General features: G+C 39.8%; 1 pseudogene; it reads left to right on the top strand.

Annotated features, from left to right (window-relative positions):
- The first annotated feature begins 3,155 nt into the window (after positions 1-3,155).
- Positions 3,156-14,402, top strand: LOC125011040 (annotated as a pseudogene).
- Positions 14,403-14,664: the final 262 nt, after the last annotated feature.

Below are 14,664 nucleotides of genomic sequence, written 5' to 3'. Positions count from 1 at the left end.
AAGCAAACCCGCCCCTCCCCCACCCACACAAAACACACCCCCACACAAAACACACACACACACCACCACACCCATATGCCCAAAGTAAAGCTGTTGGAAAATTTGGGAGGGCCCCCTGAGGGTTAAGAAAAAGGGGGATCTACCTTTAGGGGGCCGTCCATGCAACCAAGGGGGTGCCGCCGCGAGGCTCACCCAGTGAGTGTGGCAGGCCCCCACGAGGAAACACTGGAGAATTAAAAGACTAAGACAGTAAGATGTGGTGGGGATAAGAATTAATAAAATAAGTAAATTAAATTAAATAAGCAAGAAAGTAATACAAACATATCATAAACGTAAGTAAATGAGTAAGTACTAAGAAGAGTGAAATAAAAGTATTAAAATACATGAAAAACACAAGTAAATAAATAAATAAATAAATAAATAAAATAAAATCATGTAAAAGCCTGATTAAAGAGATGAGTCTTGAGACTCGTTTTAAAAGTATCAACAGTCTCTGTGGCCCTGAGGTTCTCCAGCTGTTCCACAGTCGAGGGCCATAATAACTGAATGCTGCCTTCCTGTGTGTCCTAGATCTAACTTGTGGTTGGTTAAAAGGCCGGTGCCAGAGGACCTCAGGGTTTGCGAGGGTTGATACCGTAAAAGCAAGTCAGACAGATAAGAAGGCCCAAGACCATTAAGACATTTACAAACTACTAAAAAACTACCAAAAGAACCTTAAAAAAGGTAACTTCCGCACTGGACAGCTCCTCTGAATCCCTCCGTATGCCAGACATATACACACAAGCAAGCAGCCCCTCCCAGAATTATCCTTTGTCAAAGATTGAAACCATCTGCTTCAAGTAAACAAGCTATACTACCATCACCTATTTGCCCAGTTCACAAGATAAAGGCAGTTGCTCTAAGCAAGAAACTGTCTTTGAACTTGTGACATCCTCTGCAACTTGTGAAGAACACTAAGAAATAAAAGGAACTGCTGCAAACTTCCATGCAAGCTCATTTGCAGGCTGTCTAATGTGAATCAGTGCCACTTCAGGCGTAGCCAAAAACTCTCCACCAAGTAAAGTCAAAGTCAATCCTGTTAATGGGAAAACAAGGACAAACTCCCACAGCCACTTCACCTCAAACCAAATCTAATACAGCAAAGACTTACTGCAACAATACACCAACATCTGTAATGCCAAAACAGAGAGTGATCTGTTATCAAAGGGTAAAACTCCCTCCAAAATGAAATGCCTTCAATGGTATTTGAAACTACATCTGAGCATCAATTTTGTCAGTGGAGAGGCTTGGAAACGGCTTGGCAACCATTTTGAAAACTTGAGTAAAGTAAAGCATTCTGGGAGATAGTATTAAATGTTTTTCACCATTTTCCATAAGTTTGAAAGCTATAATATATCAAAATAAATGATATTATTCACGATATACTTGTCTGTGCAGATACTCTTTAAGTCCATAGAGGAAGTGCATTTTATTCTATCACATCTCACTATTGACTGTATATCTACTTTATGCTCTATGGTAACCTAAGTGTTGCAGTTTCTCCGATTGACCAGTAGAAGGCAGTAAATGTTTAAAATGCTACGTTAAACGCAAACAAAACATGTTTATTTTTAATAATGACGATAATACCAAATTATTCATGTTTATTTGGACAGTTTATATATAAAGGAAGAATGGGACATGTGAGCTAGGCTCTGAGCAGGGTTATGTTTTTTGTTTTTATCAGGGTGAGAGGCAACAGAAGCCACTGCTGTTTGTTTGCTCTTTGTCAATTAAAATAAACCACACCAAATTTATTTATTTGCCTGGGCAAAGCACTTTTTTCTCAATTCCTACCTGATTTTAATCAGTGAGTACAGTGGTGGCTGTTTGATTTGAATGTAGTTTCTTTTTTAAGTATTTTTTTCATTATCTTCTTTATTAGTTTGAGACAAATAGCCACTACACATCATTTGTTTCATTTAAAATGTAGTACTGCAGTCCCAGACAAGGCCACGAGTTGGAGAACTTGTGTGAAAATTTGTTCTTGTGAAAGTTTAGTTTTTTGCTTCCGGGAGATTCACCACATATCCACTTCACCGTTTACCAGCCTCAAATTGAATGTTCAGTCTGACACTGGTCATTTCATTTTTATAAACCAACCTCACACAGTATGACATGCAGTAAAGTCGATGATACATTGCCAGTTTCTATACATGTCTATACATGTCTTACAGTCTGGAAGACATGTATAAGCCATGTTCTTTCAGTTCCCATAATTAAAACACAAATGTTTTGTATTCTCCTTGTCCTGTGACTCCTGTTCAACCTTTAGGTTGACAAACTAATCTGGTCATAAGATGGTTGTCCCAGGCAGGCGGAGATGTCTCCCTCCGTGTAGTCAATGTTGAAGGTGTGATATTTTTATGCTAAAGGTGAGTGGCATCCAGAGCTCAGAGCTGTTTTACTGAAACACTGAGTCATTTGTGTCTGGATGCCTTTGTACTTCCAGTGACTCACCATAGGGTGGCGCTGCTTCTCTTTGCTTCTTCATTTCAGCCTCAGGCAGCAACAAAATGATCAGAGCTGATCAGGTCTGTATTTATCAAACATGTCAGAGCAGGAAATCTCTTGTAACTGACCAGAATCTCTCAGAGTCACTGAGCTTTGATTCTACTTTTAGAAGTTGAAGTCAAACATTTGATCTTCTGCTTTCACTTGTCAAATTCCTCCTGTATGTCCTGAGAGATATTAAAGCTGCACATTGATGTTACATATTACACAGTAAACCTGCTCTGTGGAGGATTTTAATGGTTTCATCTATTAAAATGCTCTTTAACAACAGAGAACAGTCTGTGTTACTAAATTCACCACCAACCTGAATGTGTTTGTGGGAACATGAATGTTTTTTAGTCTTTCTGCATCATGTGACCCAGATGTTTTTTCATCTGATGTCGGATTCAAATCAAGACCATGAAAGGACACAGCAGCTTGATCTGAGCTGTCAATCATCAGCAGCCGTCTCATCTGTGGGCTGCAGGGGCTGATGGGAGCTTTGAGGACCTGCTAGAAACCACGTGGCCTCGTCTCATGTCACAGCTCGTCCTTGTTGGTCCTCAGCTGCATCAGAGCTCCACTTCTCCCCAGGTTCACCAGAGGATACACCACCACACAAAATGCTTTTCCTCCCAGCTGCTGCTCTGTGCTGTCTGTGTTCAGGTGAGTGTTTCCAACAAACTCCACCTTTAACAAACACTGTCTCACTAACCTTCATCTATCTGTCTGTGTCTCTACAGCCCTGGTTGCCATGGCAGCAGATCTGACCCAGGACCAGTTAACATTGACCAGGAGAGTTGGTCAACAGTCTCCTTCAGATGTGGAGGCATTGTCAAGTGTAATAATAATTATATATACTGGTACCAGAAGAAAGGAACAGAAACATTAAAACTGATTCTTAATTTTTATCCAAATAATGGTCAAATTTATAAAGGTTACAATCATCTCAGAGAGATGATTTCTCAGCTGCGTATAATCAGAATGTTTTTGAGTTGAAGTTAGAAACAGCTAAAGTTGATCATTCAGCCTCCTACTACTGCTCCTGTGGGTTCCCACAGTGGGAAATGATGTGAGAAGCCTGAACAAAAACCAACAGATGAACAGATGTCAAACAGTGTTTGTGACAGGAAGAGAGCAGTAAACCAGCGCCCAGGTTCACATAATTCACCTCCATCTCAGACAGAGTCACAAACTACTGAGATGAAGCTCGATATCAATCAGGCATAACATTATGACCACCTTCTTAATATTGGGTAGGTCAACCCTCCCTTGTGTCTCGGACTCAAAGAATGGACATGGGTCTTGTGAGGGTGTCCTGTGGTGTCTTGTAATAGGATGTTGGGTAACACTTTCTATGAAGGCTGTATTTAAAGGTGTCTATAAAGCATTATAATGGTCATTATTACCATCTATACATATTCACAAGTCGTCATAACCAACTTCATGATGCATTATGACAACTGGTTATGAATGATTATAATTTCAACCTGAATAGTGCATTATAAATATGTCAATATCTGCCTAGTCACTTGTTAATGTTATGATGCATCATAACTACTTTGCTTTGCTAAATGTGCAGTGATGCATAATGAGTTTTGACTTCGCCTATAGTGCTTTATATCTGTAGTTATAAGTATATGTAATAAAGTTATAATAATGTATATATCTCCCTACAGCACACAGTTATAAACATCTATGCAATATCATAAGTGCTATTTGTCAGCTCTAAGAAAAGTGACAAGAATATGACACTATTATTAACAGATATAAGTTACTATGAGTAATTAAAAGGTGCAATGAACTAAGTCCTGAGTCTGGCATCTTTACCCCATATGCACAGTGTTAATATCATAGGTGTTATTTGTCAGCTTTAGGTAAATTAGTGCAAATGAGGTGTTGTGGATATAAGACTATTGTAAACAAATATGAGGCACAATGAAATGAGAGCCTGGACAGTAAAGACAAAAGGAATGCATTTAGTTCACTTTATTTTCATTTAAAGCAACACACATAATCAGAATGATTATCAATGCTCTGAGCACATTACACAAACACATGAAACACATGAAACAGGCCACAAAAGTGGCACGGCGTGGTCCTAGAGATGTGTCTCTTAAAAGTGCCTTTGGGTTGGTGAGGTGATTCAGGGTCAGAGGTCAGGAGATGGTTTGACAGCAACTACAAGAAGAACAGAGGCAAATCTTTAGTGCTCTAGCTGGGTTTGTTTTTTATGCAGAAAGGTTTGATTGAAAACACACAAGCAGATCACGTTTTTTTGTTTAAAGCAGCCTAATGAGACATTATGTTACCGCATATCGTGCAGGCACCGCAGATTACCTGTAGGTGGCTTAAGCTAGCTAGACGAAAGTTACCAGACACGGCTAGTTTTCCCTCACAAGTTAGATCGTTTGATTGAAACCATTCGAAATCATTGCTTTAATATGTAAACGATGTGCTTCATGTAAGCAAAGTAAGGCATTAGCTCACAAAACACTAGCAGGACAGAGAGACAACCTACCTGTCCTGGAGAGGGCTCAGCGGAGAAAGGAAAGAAAAGCCGCTTTACAACTAGTACATACAATCAATGCTTTACGACAGTGGGAGGAGCTGGAGAGGGAGGTGGGTGGGGTCAGAGGTCAGGGGTCAGGGGTCATGGACTAAAGAATGACATTTCTACAATAATAATAAATATAAATAAAAACGATATCAAAATAATATCTGACGGCATTCAATAAAGGCGGACATTTCTAGCGATCCTGTATAAGAGACCGATATAACAAATAACCATTAATTTTTTTTCGAATCTCAAAGTGCCGAATCTTGCAGCAAAATTGACGTTACATTAAAAACCGAAATAAGACCATTACAAATCTAGTCTAAATGAAATAAAATCAAACCTCTTCATTGCGCAGTGTCCCATTGACAGTCGTCCTCATAGCACGAAACAACTTCCAATTGAAATACATCAGTTTGAAATTCGTTTCGAGCAGCATGAAAATTTGAGAAAAATCCGCAGGCACCAAACAATAGATTAATTCAGTTTCACATCCACTGTTAGACCGGGTTGGGACTTAACCGCATCTTTATACAGGATCTCTAGAAATGTCCGCATTTATTGAATGCCATCAGATATTATTTTGATATCGTTTTTATCAATATTATTATTATTGTAGAAATGTCATTCTTTAGTCCATGACCCCTGACCCCTTACCTCTGACCCCACCCACCTCCCTCTCCAGCTCCACCCACTGTCGTAAAGCATTGATTGTATGTACTAGTCGTAAAGTGGCTTTTCTTTCCTTTCTCCGCTGAGTCCTCTCAAGAATATGAAAATGATCGAATTTGTGAGTTAAAACTAGCCGTGTCTGGTAACTTTCGTCTAGCTAGCTTAAGCCATCTACAGGTAATCTGCGCTGCCTGCATGATATGCGGTAACATAATGTCTCATTACGCTGCTTTAAACAAAAACACGTGATCTGTTTATGTGTTTTCAATCAAACCTTTCTGCATAAAAAACAAACCCAGCTAGAGCACTAAAGATTTGCCTCTGTTCTTCTTGTAGTTGCTGTCAAACCATCTCCTGACCTCTGACCCTGAATCACCTCACCAACCCAAAGGCACTTTTAAGAGCCACATCTCTAGGACCACGCCGTGCCACTTTTGTAGCCTGTTTCATGTGTTTCATGTGTTTGTGTAATGTCAGAGCATTGATAATCATTCTGATTATGTGTGTTGGTTTAAATGAAAATAAAGTGAACTAAATACATTCCTTTTGTCTTTACTGTCCAGGCTCTCATTTCATTGTGCCTCATATTTGTTTATAATAGTCTTATATCCACAACACCTCATTTGCACTAACTTACCTAAAGCTGACAAATAAAACCTATGATATTAACATTGTGCATATGGGGTAAAGATGCCAGACTCAGGACTTAGTTCATTGCACCTTTTAATTACTCATAGTAACTTATATCTGTTAATAATAGTGTCATATTCTTGTCACTTTACTTAGCGCTGACAAATAGCACTTATGATATTGCATAGCTGTTTATAACTGTGTGCTGTAGGGAGATGTATACATTATTATAACTTTATTACATATACTTATAACTACAGATATAAAGCACTATAGGCGAAGTCAAAACTCATTATGCATCACTATACACATTTAGCAAAGCAAAGTACTTATGATGCATCATAACATTAACAAGTGACTAGGCAGATATTGACATATTTATAATGCACTATTGAGATTAAAATTATAATCATTCATAACCAGTTGTCATAATGCATCATGAAGTTGGTTATGACGACTTGTGAATATGCATAGATGGTAATAATGACCATTATAATGCTTTATAGACACCTTATAAAACATTATAAGTGCATTCATAGGGCATTATAAGTACAACCTTCATAGAAAGTGTTACCGGATGTTGTTAGTTGGGGCCTTTGAGGGGAGGCGGCTCTATGAATTTGTTCACTCCTTTCTTTCATTAATCTGTACCTCAGACACAGGCCGTACATTTTCCATTCCACCATGCATCTGTCAGGATAGTGTAGCAGTGAGGACCCAAATGCAGGACAAGAGATGAGGAGACAGGGAATCCGGGGGAAAGGGTATTTAATAAAAAATAAAACAAAGGGGAAACAAAAAGCACTACGGATGGCAGGTGATCCAGAACTAAACATAAACTACAGAAACATGGCTTAAAAACTCACAGGATAAGAACGAGGCCAGGGATCCGTTTCACAAAGCAGGTTTAGTGACAACTCTGAGTTTAATAACCCTGAAATGAGGGAAACTCTGAGTTTTACTCAATGAACCTCGTTTCTCTCTATCTCCGCCCTCTTTCAGCCACACAAGACATTTGATTTCCTCTTTTGTTCATTCATTCAGCTTTTTGGTGTAGCCTTGTTCTGCCGTCTGTCAGAAATCATTAAAAAAAAATAAAAGTCACTAGGCTATATCAGAAATCCAGTAGGCACAGTAGGAGGTGACGTTTTTTTTTCACAAACATGGCAGTGCAGCATTACTGCGCAGAGAATGAAATATTCGTCGGGAGATGGTTATCAGACCACACATAGATGTTTTAGCATTATATGAATAGACTTAGAAAAATATATTTTCAAGCCTTGTAGTTTATGGTCTTTTCTCTTCAGTCCCTTTTCCTGTTTTTGGGTGTTTGGGATGTGTACAAAATTTAAAGGTCAAAAGGTAATTTACCAGATGCCAGCTCGTAAAACTAACTAGACGTAAGGACATAAGTTCTCTTTGTTTATGAATGGGGGTTTTGGGGGATGAGCATCATATATAAGGGGACTGTTGGAGCTGAAACAATTCGACAATTGGCCAGAAGATTCCTCAGATTCGACAAGAGTTTTTTATATTGTTCATTCTTGTAATAAACCTTTTTAAATGCAAGAGAAGACTTGTCAGCGGTGATCACTTCTTTCTTCGGCACACTTCAACACATCAATATACAACAGCCTATTACGTTTTATGAAGGCACTTGTGTCTTGGGGGGTGGACTCAGAGGATGAGCTCCCTCCAGGGATTCCCTCAGCCTTCCAATATTCTGGCTTAGGGCTCCTATGCCTCCATTAGAGGTGGAGGTGCTGGACCACCACCCATCTGCCTTCTTTTTGTTGGCTGAGTAGAAGTCTGTGTCAGTTTAAACAGGCTGAATTATTTAACAAACATTTATGTGTGTGACAACAGCATCATGTTGGGGATAAAACAACTGCACAGTCAAATAGCCACGTAATATTTACTTCACAGAGTAAAACATGATCATAATGAGATCCCTCCATGCTGCGGTCTGACCTGTTTGAACAATGTTTTTATATTTCATCTTAAGCTGCTGCCAAGTGGCTTCTCCCCTGCAGGACTGCACCTATGAAATAAATGAATAGGCTCCCATTCAAGCAGTTTCCCCAGTAATATTATCGTGATTGTAAAGGACTACATTTAAACTTACGGATTGACCCGAGCAGCAATGTTCTCACACGCTGTCTCCCTCCCTTTTGCAGTTGCAGCGATGTTGGACTTTCTAAAAACGTGTTGAAACTCGCTGTAAGAGTGCATTAGGTTTTCTACTTCGTAGCCCTCCACTTCCACGTTGCCATGGTGAATCATTGAACCTGGGCTCCATTGATTCTGGCCTTTTATAGTTGTGGTGCATGCGCTTAACTGCGGGTCAAACTACCCTGAGTTGATTAAACCAACTCAAATCTGCTCTTCAGAAACCGGAAACTCAGAGTTTTCTAACTCAGAGTAGATCAACTCAGAGTTTAGACTCGGAGTTTGTTGAAGCTGCTTTGTGAAACGGACCCCAGCTCATTGTGAGAGACAGAACGAGTTTATCTACAACCGTGGAAAAAATCATGTGTGTAGAGTGTAAACTGTGGCTGGGAGGAACATGGATAGAGAGTTTGGGCGTGTTGTACGTGTGGGGGGTTATGAAGTCAGATCTGCCCTCCTGCCCTCCTGAGCCCTCCCCCTAATGGTGCCAATGTCAGATCTGCCCCCTTCTTTTTCTGCCTCCTTCTTGTTTTTCTCAGAAAACGGGAAAAAACTACCACATACACATGAACGGAGAAAAAGTTCAGAAACTGCTCTCCTTGTTCAACTGAGTCTAGAGTCCACACTGGAGGACCTACAGGAATCAGAGCCACACCATCGGAAAGCCAACGAAGATTTCTACGTTTTTATTTCCGTAGCTTAAAAATTATGGCCACAAGACAACTTTGAACACTTTGTTTTGTTTAAAACAGAGAACTCCCCTCGCTGCAGTGCACGGCAGAGTGAAGCAATACACACTCATGTTAAATGAGATTTTTAAGCATTTTCTCCAAAATTTCACCAAAATGTAAACTGCAGCCACGACCAAACCATATCAGGTATTGAAACACAGTTTTGTGGCAAAGAAAGCCACACTTGTCGTGCCTCATATAGACTTTTTCTAATTTTTCTACTCCAAAGCCAGGCTGAGTATTCTTTCATCAAAGCAAGTGAGTAGATCTCAGAATGTTTGTGACTTTTTCAGGCTTCTCTACTCATTTCAATGGGAAAATTCCTTGCCTTGATTGAAGACAACTTGTTGCTTTTTTTCTGACCATCCCTGTCAAGCCTCTGTCTTGTATCACAACATCGGCGTGGAGGGCCATAAATCCATTGAGCAACATGCCTATAGAGCCAATCCCACTAAACGGGCTGTGATGCAACAAGAGTTGAGCTATCTTGTTCAATATAGTGTAGCTGTGCCCAGTATGAGTGCGTGGAGCTCTCCCTGTGTGTTGGTCCCAAAACCCGACAACACTCCTCATTTTTGTAATGGCTATGGTAAAGTAAATGTTGTCACCAAGTCAACCAACTCTGCACTGAACCAAAAAATAAAAAGACAGTCTATTCAAATAAAACAGTGCAAGTCTGAGTCAATGATTGTGAGTGTTGGGGTCTGAAACTTAGTGAACACTTCACAGATTGAACAACAAAATAAAATGATGTTGTTTAGTCTTTCTTGCATCAAGCCTCGGTGTCCTGCCATGTCTTGCTGACAACTCTTAGTGTGTATACTGGTGTGAGTGTGGACGTGTGTGTGCCTGTGTATATGCTGTGTGGGGGCGTGTGTGTATGCATGTGACCATGTGTATGTCTATTGTTTATGTGTTTGTGTGGCTCGTTGTAATGTTTTATATATTTTCTTTGTTTGTTTGTTTTTTTTTTATGTAAAGCACTTTGGGTTGCTTTTTAGTATGAAAAGTGATAATAAATAAAGTTTGAAGTTTGTAGCACTCACTCTCTCCCTGTCCATTCAGTTTAACATGCTGAACATGGGAACTGAGAGGAAATGATGAGGGAACAGGTGACAGAAAGATGAGGAGAAACCCAACGGATGTCAGCTCAAGGAAAAAACTGCTTCATGGCATCAACACACTTTAGCAACGTTCAGTAACATTAAGCTACAACATTACAACAGATGATCAGTTTCTCATTGAGATCAGACATGTTCCTGACTAGTTCCCTCTCCATAGAAAGCATGGTCAGTACATTCAGCCCTTCCTGGAAACTGAGTGTGTGCGTGTGTGTGTATTTGTACATGTGTTTTTCCGAGAACTTTCCGAGATTACTTTGCCACCGTAACACAAAAAACACAAGAAAAATAAAACAAATGAGATCTAATTAAAGAAAAATTAAAATAAACAATGTAATCAAAAAATTTACAGAATTAGCATTAGGCCTATATACAAGTTAGCAAAAATAGCGTCCGAGGTGTTTGACCAGTTGCATAGCAACAGGATGGATCGTGTCGAATGTCTTGTACTTGTACTTGTGAGAGAGGGACGTAAATTCCAATGGAATTTGGTGATGGATGCAGGTCTCCTGTGGAGTCTCCTGTGGAGTCTTGGTGATCTTCTCAGCAGTCTTCATCACTCTCTGCAAACGTTTGCAGTAATTAGTGATGCTGTAAAACACTGTAATGCAGCTTGTTAAGATGCTCTGAATGATGCAGCTGTAGAAGTTGCTGAGGATCTAAGGCATCATGCTGAACTTCCTCAGTGTCCTCAAGAATTAGAGTCACTGTTGAGCCTTCTTGACCAGCTGTGTGGTATTCAGTGTCCAGGTGAGGTCTTCAATGATGTGGACCCCTGGGTACGCAAAGTCCCTGTGTGAACAGCAGCTGATCAGGGCTCTCTCCTTCCTCAGGGAAAAATTACATCTCCTCAGTCTGTCTGTGTTGTGGGTTGGTCGTGGGTGTACAATATTGGACAAACACAAGTGCTGATGTATCCAGTCCATACTCAGCGTTAGTCCGGTGTGCTAACAGAAGGTCTCCCACTGTGGCTGCAGCTTTAAACACACCCCAGTCTGTCCTAGAAAAACAGTCCTGCAGGGTGCTCCAGAGATTAAACTTTTTGGGTCTGTAGGCTGGTACAGTAACAAAGAGATGTGGTCCAAGTGTCTGAATTTGGGGGGAGTGTGCAGCCCTGTATGCACCCGTATGTTACTTTTGGACATGACTAAGGTGTTATTCTTGCAACATGTCCCATGTTGTAGTATTTGGGGAATAGAGTCTGTACCCTGCCCTGATTGAAGTCCCCCTTAGTGATAATAACGTCATCAGGATGAGCTGTCTCTAAGGCGCTGATGACACACCCATAAAGTAGTGGACGACCAACCCCTGACATTAACATCAGAGCCATGCTGCTAGTGTGGAGAAAAGAAAAGAGAAGAAGAGACAGTCATGTAGATCTGAACAATAGAGAAACACATCAAGGAGCTGAAATATGATCCCACTTCCTCTTTTGACTCCTTCACCTCAGCTGACTCTCTCAACGGCACACAGGTTTTTGTATTAGTCTTTTTCACTGTGTGGATACCTTTGGCTCTGGAACTAAACTCATTGTAACAGGTAAGAACAAACATTTCTTTTCCTTCACTTGTTTTATTTTAGAAGCTGAAAACGTGTTTAAAGTCAGTTTGTGCTGCTTCAGGTTTTACATGTTAGTTTTTTCCTAAATTATTAGAGAATTAAATCCTGCAGCCTTTGTTACATAAGAAAAGCTCAATCACTTCTGAAAACATGTTGAAATCTCACTCAACAACTAAAGTTATTCTTTATTTCTGTAAATTATAGTGACGTTACAAACATTTAGGATTTGATCGTCCCCAGTAATTCTGTGTAAACAAGATGATATTTGATGTTCAACTATTTCAGATTGTTTTGAAGTGTCTATCGATTGAACTGGATCATTTCTGAAAGTTAAAAGCTTGTCAGATCTAATCTCTGTCAGTTAATATTTATATGATGTAAATGTGTCTTTAATTGATGATGTTTTAATAGAAAAAGAAGAAAAACATTAAGTGAATGTGATGTTAGAATAAATATAATTAACTCAAACTATGTTTTATTACAATCACCAGCATAAAGTATTTAATCATTTGAACATGACTGACACAAACTTGTATATTGATGAGTTTTATTAGTGATTAAAGTCTGTGCTCTTAAATGTGTAATATTCAATACATGTTGTAATCACTGAAATGACAAACGTACAACTGTAAACAGAATTCACGGATTTGTTATTTAAGTATTTGTTGTTTTTGTTGTTGTTTTTTTTAAAAAATATAACAAATAAATAAAATATTTTCCTTTTTAAAGGAATAGTTGCTTATTTTATTTTCATGTCACAGCTGATTAGGTTAATTAGAAATGAATGGTGTTGGAGGCAAGATTTTTCACTGTTCTGTGAACGACGTTTGGACCAAATAATAACATCAAATGAAAACCAGTGTTGAGTGTTTGTGACATTTGTGAACCCACTATTAACACTGAAACTTATGTAGAGGTTTTGGAGAAACAAATGCTGCTATCCAGATGACATCTTATTCTGAAAGGCCTTTCTAATTAATAAAATAAAATAAAATAAAATAAAATAAATTAAGCAGCTGAAGTCTTATAACATTGTATTAATGTCATTTGATCAAGATAAAATAAGATAATCCTTTATTTATTCCACCATAGGGAAATTTGCAGCGTTGCAGTAGACAGTTTGAGGACAGAGCACAGAGGAAATATAAAAAGGAATAAAGTATTAAATAAAATAGAAATTTTAATCCAATAGAAATCCTATTTACATATGCATAAATGTATATTGTATATGAAAGAATAAAGGATGTACAAACAGAAGTTATTCCAAATGTATTAAGGATATTCCAGTTTGTGTTGTGATTGTCCAGTGTGTGTTTGTTCTACTGGGAGCAGGTTTGATTATACAACTGATGATTGATCAACTACTTTATTCTGTTCTGATTTATTCATTTATTTTATGTAGCATCAGTTATTTTAGAAACAGAAATTTACATGAAGACAGTTATAATATATACTGAATATGTACACTGATCAGCCATAACATTATGACCGTTGAAGTGGTTAGACGACTGGTTTCAGAGCATCTCCAGAACTGCAGCTCTTGTGGGGTTTTCCGGGTCTAAAGTGATCAGTATCTATCAAAAGGGGTCTAAGGAAGGACAAGAACCAGAGACAGGGTGGTCAATGGGCAGCAGAGGATCATTGACCTTGTGGTCCGATCCAAACAGACGAGCTACTGTAGCTCAGACTGCTGGAAACATTAATGCGGGTTTGGGATGTTTGTTGTGTATTGATGAGTAGTTTAGTGACAGAGTCATGTAGTTTCCAGGATCAGGCTGAATCCAGACCAGTGCTGTAAGCTGCTGGTTGACGGGTCAATGTGTTGTGTGCTGTCAAACTTCAGATAAGCTGGTAGTGAAGCCCGTGGTGAGGGGTGTACCCAGCAGCATCCAGACCCAACCAGGAGGGAAGAGCTCCCTGCTGTGTCTGGCCTCATCCATGTTTCCTCCTGTGGTCCAGTTTCTCTGGGAAAAGACAGAAGAAGGGCGGCTCTCTGGAGGATCTGACCTCTGCTCAGGGAGATCAGCTGGAGCTCAGAGAGTCAGGACACAGAGCCTCCATCAGACTGGTGGATAGAAATGATCTGTACATATATAGATACCAATGCTACATCAAGCATGAGGGGGGCACAGTGAACGCCACTATGGAGGACAGAGTGGAGGACGGAGTGGAGGCCCAAACACATCAAGGTAATGAAGGCTTGGTGACTGTGTCCAGCAGTGGTTCAGCTTCATGTGGAGACGCTGTCAAAGAGATCAGAGGAGCAGAGGACTGACATTTGTCACTGCAGCTCCAAACATTTGACTCCTTTCTGTTTCGGGGGTTCCAGCTCCAGCAGCCTCCTGTCCTCCAGAGAGAGAGCCAGCAGACCTGGCAGCTCTGCAGCAACATCACTGTAAAGATCACCGCTGCCTCTCTGCATGGACAGCTCCAATGTCCAATTGAGGACACTAGAACAACTTTACAGGATCAATCTGACACTTGCACTAATTCATATCTGTGTGTGTGTGTCTGTCAGTGTCCTTCCAGTCTCTAGTGCAGGGTGAAGTGTTTCTGTCTGCTGTACACAGTGTGTAGTAAAGAGTCTGGTGTACTGCTGTGGACTCTCTCTGCTGACGAGCCTCACAAACAAGGGACCGTCCACCAGCTCCACACATGCTGACTGACTGTTTTCTGCTCCTCTTTTCTCTCC

The sequence above is a fragment of the Mugil cephalus genome, chromosome 7 (genome assembly GCF_022458985.1).
Source record: "Mugil cephalus isolate CIBA_MC_2020 chromosome 7, CIBA_Mcephalus_1.1, whole genome shotgun sequence".
Lineage (NCBI taxonomy): Eukaryota > Metazoa > Chordata > Actinopteri > Mugiliformes > Mugilidae > Mugil > Mugil cephalus.
Note: the sequence above shows the minus strand (reverse complement) of the source record. Positions and strands in the feature narration are given on the sequence as shown.